Below are 7,493 nucleotides of genomic sequence, written 5' to 3'. Positions count from 1 at the left end.
AGAATAGTCATTGCACCAGTGTCCCTCTGCTCTGTGGATGTCACCATACCCAGGGGAGTTCTCCTTACAGGACGACTATGTGAGGGAGGACCAGCAGCCCAGACCTGCAAATAAGTGCCTGCTCAAACACATGAACCAGGGCCTCCAGGCTCCGTGTGCACCATGGATCTAGAGCATTTAGATCACAAGAGAGCTTATCAGTAATGGAACATCTCTGCCCTGTCCCATATCTACTGAAATAGAACCTTCTTTTCAATAAGAATCCAGGGCATTCACATTCAAGTTCAAGAAATATGATCTTAACAACACATCAGAACTACATTCATCTACCAGTCAATTTCTATGTTATTCCCTCCGTCTCTCTTCCTCCTTTTTCTTTTCCCTTTCTTTCCTCTCAAGCATTTATTCTCATCTCTCAGCTAAGCTGCAATTTTTCCTGGGGTGGGTGGTAGAGGTTGGAGGGGAAGCTTCTGTTTGTCTGTTTGTTTGTTTGTTTTATTTATTTTTTTATTTTTGCTAACTTACAGGTTTATCTTTTTTTTTTATTGGTGTTCAATTTACCAACATAAGGAATAACCCCCAGTGCCCGTCACCCAATCACTCCCACCCCCCCGCCCTCCTCCCCTTCTACCACCCCTAGTTTGTTTCCCAGAGTTAGCAGTCTTTACGTTCTGTCTCCCTTTCTGATATTTCCTACCCATTTCTTCTCCCTTCCCTTATATTCCCTTTCACTATTATTTATATTCCCCACATGAATGAGAACATATAATGTTTGTCCTTCTCCGACTGACTTACTTCACTCAGCATAATACCCTCAAGTTCTATCCACGTTGAAGCAAATGGTGGGTATTTGTCGTTTCTAATGGCTGAGGAATATTCCATTGTATACATAGACCACAGCTTCTTTATCCATTCATCTTTCGATGGACACCGAGGCTCCTTCCACAGTTTGGCTATTGTGGCCATTGCTGCTAGAAACATCGGGGTGCAGGTGTCCTGGCGTTTCACTGCATCTGTATCTGTGGGGTAAATCCCCAACAGTGCAATTGCTGGGTCGTAGGGCAGATCTATTTTTAACTCTTTGAGGAACCTCCACAGAGTTTTCCAGAGTGGCTGCACCAGTTCACATTCCCACCAACAGTGTAAGAGGGTTCCCCTTTCTCCGCATCCTCTCCAACATTTGTGGTTTCCTGCCTTGTTAATTTGCCCCATTCTCACTGGTGTGAGGTGGGATCTCACTGTGGTTTTGATCTGTATTTCCCTGATGGGGGGAGGGGCAAGATGGCGGAAGAGCAGGGTCTCCAAATCACCTGTCCCCACCAAATTACCTAGAAAACCTTCAAATTATCCTGAAAATCTATGAATTCAGCCTGGGAATTAAAGAGAGAACACCTGGGATGCTACAGTGAGAAGAGTTCGCGCTTCTATCAAGGTAGGAAGATGTTTGTTTTTTTCCTGTGTGTTTGCCTGTTTGTTTTTCCTGTGTGTTAGGTGGCAATATCATTGTGGGTATCAAGCTCCCTTAAAGTGCACATATATCATAAGATAAAAGGAAAACTTTCTGCTCTAAACTCCCTCATGGCTCAATATGCCATCTTGTCGGATTGTTCCTTAAGAAAGCACAGGGAGTCCAAACCCTCCCCCTCCTATGACCGGAAGCAAGGAGGAGAGGACAGACTTCTCAATGGTCAGTGACCTGGCAATAGGTTTAAATGTCAGGCACAGGCTCTCCTTATCTGTGGTCAGATAGATCTAAGAGGTAGGAGTTTAGGCAGGTTTCCAGTGAGGAAAATTGAGCAAAATGTAGGGGAAGTAAAGTGCAAGGAGAGCAATGGATAGGCAGCTAACAGAGACACTTTATGTAGGGCAGTATCTTGTCCTGACAGACCACTGAAATAGTCTCCAAAATTACCTCCCTCCCTGGCCCTCTTCCTGCTTCCTTCTAAGCAGTTCTACCAGGAGCCAAAGTGAACTCATGAACTCTTAAATAGCTTCTAGGAAACATATAATAAAATCCATCACTTCATTGTGGCTTAAAAAGCTGCAGGGACCAATCCCCTCCCACTCCTTGACCGCTCCCCTGCCATGTGTGCCATAGCTCACTGAACTCAGCTCATTGGCCTGTTTTTGTTCCTCACACACATTATGCTGTTAAAATATCAAACTTTGTATCTCTGTAAGGGACCCCTTTTTTTGGCCACTCGTTTCTCAGGACAGTAGAATTCATCCTTTTTTTTTAAGATTTTATTTTATTTATTTATGCATTAGAGACACACACAGAGAGAGGCAGAGACACAGGCAGGGGGAGAAGTAGGTTCCTGTGGGGAACCTGATGTGGGACTCCATCCTGGGACTCCAGGATCACACCCTGGGCTGAAGACAGGTGCTAAATCACTGAGCCATTCAGGGATCCCCCGTAGAATTCATCCTTGATCACTTATTATAGTGCTTCTCTTGATAGTCTCTCTTCCCTAACATTCTTGGATTTTATGAAACAATTCAATATGAAAATTAAGTACCAACTATAGTTGTAGCCATGCTTATCTTGCCTAATGCCTTATCCTCGAGTCGTGAATTGTACCAATACATAATAAGAATTCTGTCATTTTTAAAATTTTTAATGAGCATCTTTGTCAGGTTCGTGCATTGTCTCATCTGACATGCAATAGAAGCCAATAAGTTTGATATTAAAATCACCAATTTATAGATAAGGAAAATGGATCTAAAAAAGATCACTTAATAAAAGCATGGCTGAACTGTAATGCCAGGTTTTGCTCATGTGAAAGAATAGCAATGTTCAACTTCTAAAAATCAGCCAGTCTAATCAAGAGGTACCAGGTGGATGTGATTAGTCAGGGGTATGGATATCCAGAAGTAGAGAACTGTATTGAATGGACTTGAGAAATGCTTTATAAATCTTGTTTTCTTCATTTCTGAGAGTCTGTGAATCATTTTGCAAAGAATGTGAGCATACATTTGATCAGCTTTCTATACTCTTCAGTTCGGTTTCAGCTTCTAAAATAAATTCTCATTATATGACCTTGTATTAAATTCCTGGAGCACAGTAAAACATAGAGGGCAGGAAAGCAAAGGGAAGGAACATTACTTTAGGTCACATTAAGTATTAAACTTTGTCATTTATCTTCCTATCATGTATGCAGGTAACTAATTTTATTCCCAATTTCCTAATGAAGCTGAGATTCAGAATGTTTCCATTCTGAGGGGAAACACCCTTTGCATAAGGGCCACATGGCCAGAAAGTAGTTAATGGCATTCACACTCGGGTCAGTCTGTCTATACTATGACACTGCTTCAATAGAGGGCTTGAACATACCCATCCTGGGGTATTCATGTTCTTCTGGGCTTGGTGGGAGAACATTATGCTTCATTCTGCATTCCAGGAAGGACTTAAATAGACCAAGGGCAGTGATGAGGCTGACGGGACAAAGGGCAGAAATGATGTGGATGAGTTCACTCCGATAAAAACAGAGTGTACATAAATCAGTGGTATCAGATCTAGGTAAGCATAGGAAAAAATTGAGTGGATTTGTTTAAAAGTGCAAATCTCTGAACCACATCCCTAAATAACGGAATGGGACTATTCAGGGATGGTGCCCAGGAGTGTGGGCTGGTTTTTTGTTTTGTTTTGTTTTGTTTTGTTTTTAATTATCCCAATGATTCTAAAAATGCTGACAGAGAACCATTGATTCATCTAATCCTTCTGCTATTTCTAGACATGAGTTAGCTTTTTATTTTTAGGTTCAGTCAGTCATCTACCATTTACTATGGGTTAATAGCTTTTGTTTCATGCTGTAAACAGAGGCATAAAGAATTTAAGAAACTGAGTTTTGGGGGATCCCTGGGTGGCTCAGTGGTTTAGCACCTGCCTTTGGCCCAGGGTGTGATCCTGGAGACCCAGGATCAAGTCCCACATTGGGCTCCCTGCATGGATTCTGCTTCTTCCTCTGCCTCTGTGTCTCTGCATCTCTCTCTCTCTCTCTCTCTCTCTCTCTCTCTGTGTGTCTCATGAATAAATAAAATCTTTAAAAAAGAAAGAAAGAAAAAAGAAAAAAACAGTTTTGTCTCTCAGTTTGTTCATTTACAAATTCATTGATTCTAGTGTAGCAGGTAGGAATTTAGGTTCAAGAATTACACTGCTTTTGGGGTCTAATGTCAGCAATGGAAATTAATAGTACAGGGACTTTAACAGAGTATTACAGAATAAGCCTCTTTTGCCTCATTGTGAAATGATGATAGTATAATGACTTTGTAAGGTTGCTGTTATGTTTTACTGAGATCATAAATGAAAAGTGTTGGGGCACCTGGATGGCTCTGTGATTGAGCATCTGCCTTCACTCAGGTCATGATCCTGGCGTCCTCGGATTGTGTTCAACAACTAGCTCCCCTCAGGAAATCTGCTTCTCCCTCTGCCCATGTCTCTGCCTCTCTGTGTCTTTCATGAATAAACAAATAAAATCTTTAAAAAACAAACAAGCAAAAAAAAAATTAAATTATAAGTGTTCAGGCCTTAACTCATATTTAGTAAATGTTCAGTACATACTCACTATTATTTATTGGGGACCTAGTGAGAACTAAGCCTTTTGCTAAATGTGAAAAATAAAATAGAAAGTACAGTTGTAAAGGATATACTTTCTACATGGTCTACCTACTTTTTCAGAACATTTCTCTCATGGCTCTTTATGCAAGCTGTAGGTGCAGGGGTAAACCACAATTACTTTTTAAAGCTTGGGAAGACAAAACATTAGTTCCCCTCATCATCTTTCATACTCCATAAGGGAAGAAATGGATAAAAACTCTTTGGTTTATTTTTAAATATTTTATTTATTTATTCATGAGAGACAGACTGAGAGAGAAAGGCAGAGACACAGGCAGAGGGAGAAGCAGGCTCCATGCAGGGAGCCCGATGTGGGACTTGATCCTGGGACTCCAGGATCACACCCTAGACCGAAGGCAGACGCTAAACCGCTGAGCCACCCAGGGATCCCCGATAAAAACTCTTTGTGAATCAGTCTCTCATCCCTTAGGATTAGAAACTGAATTGTGTATTCTGGCATTCACTTTCTTAGAAGTGCCATTTTCCAAAATGTTTTTAAATAGATAAATGACAGATACTACAATTGCTACTATAATTTTATTTCAATCTCCATTCAGTAAATATAACATCATTTCAATTCCCATTCAGTAATATACATTCAATGTCTATCTAAATTCCATGATAGCTGTCAAAATCTCCACCCCCATGGAGTTCATATTCCAGTGAGAAGTTAATGACAGTAGTAATAGTAATGGTAATCACACCACAATATATGAGTAAATCATAAAACAAGCCAATAATGAACCAAGTTCATTTTAAATAAAACAAATGAGGAACGCACACTTACAAAACTGGAAAGAAGTAAGGGTCAATATTATTGGAATAGACACCAAAAAAGCCTTCAAAAATCTCTGATACGATGATATGTGAACAGCAGAGACCAGAGATTAGAATAAGACAAATAAACTGTGATTCTGGGTAAAAAGGTGAAGGGCTTGAAAGATGTGATTGAAATACTTAATAATGAGTCCTAAATATCACATATCAATACATAACACATGCACATACACACACACACACACACACACACACACACACAACCAAAATCCTTCTGAACAAAAGAGAACATTACAGTCGGATGAGTTTAAAGTAACATGTGTTCAGTGAGGAAATAGTCTTCATCTGAGTAAAATTAGAATTGACACGGAGAAGTGGATTGTATGCAAAATATGTGAAATAAATATTAATGGCTATTGAATTTATAACCCACACTTTAAAATTCACTCAGATGTAAAAAGATGAAGCAAACAATAATGTATCACAGCAGATAATCGATACTCTATTTTTGAAATTAAAATGTAATACTTTGATCACTACATGGGTTTTCTTTGTGTAAGATAGCTCACTGATACATAATAGGAGAAAGTAATAAGCTTGACAGTTACAGAATGCCATCGTTTTGTAGCCACTAACTTAAGTGACAGTCTAACAAGCAAAGATATTAGAAGTAGGCATCAGTAACAACAACAACAAAAAATGTGTTTTCATTAAATATTGCTTAAGCATCTACTAAACAGTGACTGCTGGACATAGTTTCAGACTAATATTTCTTTATCACTGTGTAGAAAGGTAAAACTGCAATAGGCCCTACTTACTTCACTATGGCTTTGTTTTATATTATCTCTCTCAGTATTTACTAATCTGTACATTTCAATATTTCTTTCCTTTACCTTCCCTTCCTCTTTCCTATCACCCAAGCCTCACTTATACCCAACATCTATAACCTTAAGCTCAAGGACACTGTTAAAAGTATGGGTGCAGTCAGTTGAGTGAATAACTATTGGTTTTGGCTCAGGTCCTGATCTCAGGTCTGTGAGATTGAGCTCCACATCAGGCCCTGCACTTAGTGTGTAGTATGCTTCAGATTCTCTCTCTCTCTGCCCCTCCTGCTTCTGCTCTCTCTCAAATAAATAAATAGATATTTAAAAAACAAGAAAAAGAAAGTGTGGGTGGTAGACATCATCTTATACACTGGAAGAGATTAATTCCAGGAACTGAATAACATATAAACATGGCCATTGTACCAATATTTTATTAGTAGTGAGTAGTAGTAGCAGCAGTAGTAGTAGTAGTAGTAGTAGTAGTAGTGATCAGGTAGATGTGTTTCACACTGTCATAATGTGGCATGATTGTAAGCAACTGGCTCTTCATCAATTCTTTTATGTGTAATTTTTTGAAAAGATGACTCATTAGAAATGAGATGGTATAAAACATACATTTTGTAAACTATAAATTTGTTCTGCAGATCAAGACAAAGCACACAAGCCAATAGACATTGGATACCATTATCCACAAGACCATACACTCTAATAGTTATCTTTAAGGTTGGTTTAAAATTTAAGATTTAGGGATGCCTGGGTAGCTCAGTAGTTGGGCATCTGCTCTGATTCAGAGTGTGATTCTGGAGTCCTGGGATCGAGTCCCACATCGAGCTCCCTGCATGGAGCCTGCTTCTTCCTCTGCCTATGTCTCTGCCTCTGTGTGTGTGTGTGTTTCATGAATACATAAATAAATCTTTAAAAAATAAAATAAAATTTAAGATTTAGGACTCAAGTATAGAGAACAAACTGATGGTCACCAGAGGGGAGGTGGGGTGAGTGGGTGTAATAGATGATGGGAACTAAGGAGTGCACTTGTGATGATCATCGGGTGTTGTATGGAAGTATTGAAACACTATATTGTACACCTGAAACTAATATTACACTGTATGTCAACTAACTGGAATTTGAATAAAAACTTCAAAAAAATAAATAAAATTTAAGGTTTATATCATTATCTTTGACACCTATATATGGCTTAACATAGAACAATAGCTAAACATTGCACCAGAGTTCCGCATGAGAACTTGTTTTTGACCCATTCTCAGTGAGAATACATA

Source organism: Canis lupus, chromosome 12 (assembly GCF_003254725.2).
Source record: "Canis lupus dingo isolate Sandy chromosome 12, ASM325472v2, whole genome shotgun sequence".
In the NCBI taxonomy this organism is placed as follows: domain Eukaryota; kingdom Metazoa; phylum Chordata; class Mammalia; order Carnivora; family Canidae; genus Canis; species Canis lupus.
The sequence above is the reverse complement of the archived record's forward strand: the minus strand, read 5'-3'. Positions refer to the sequence as shown.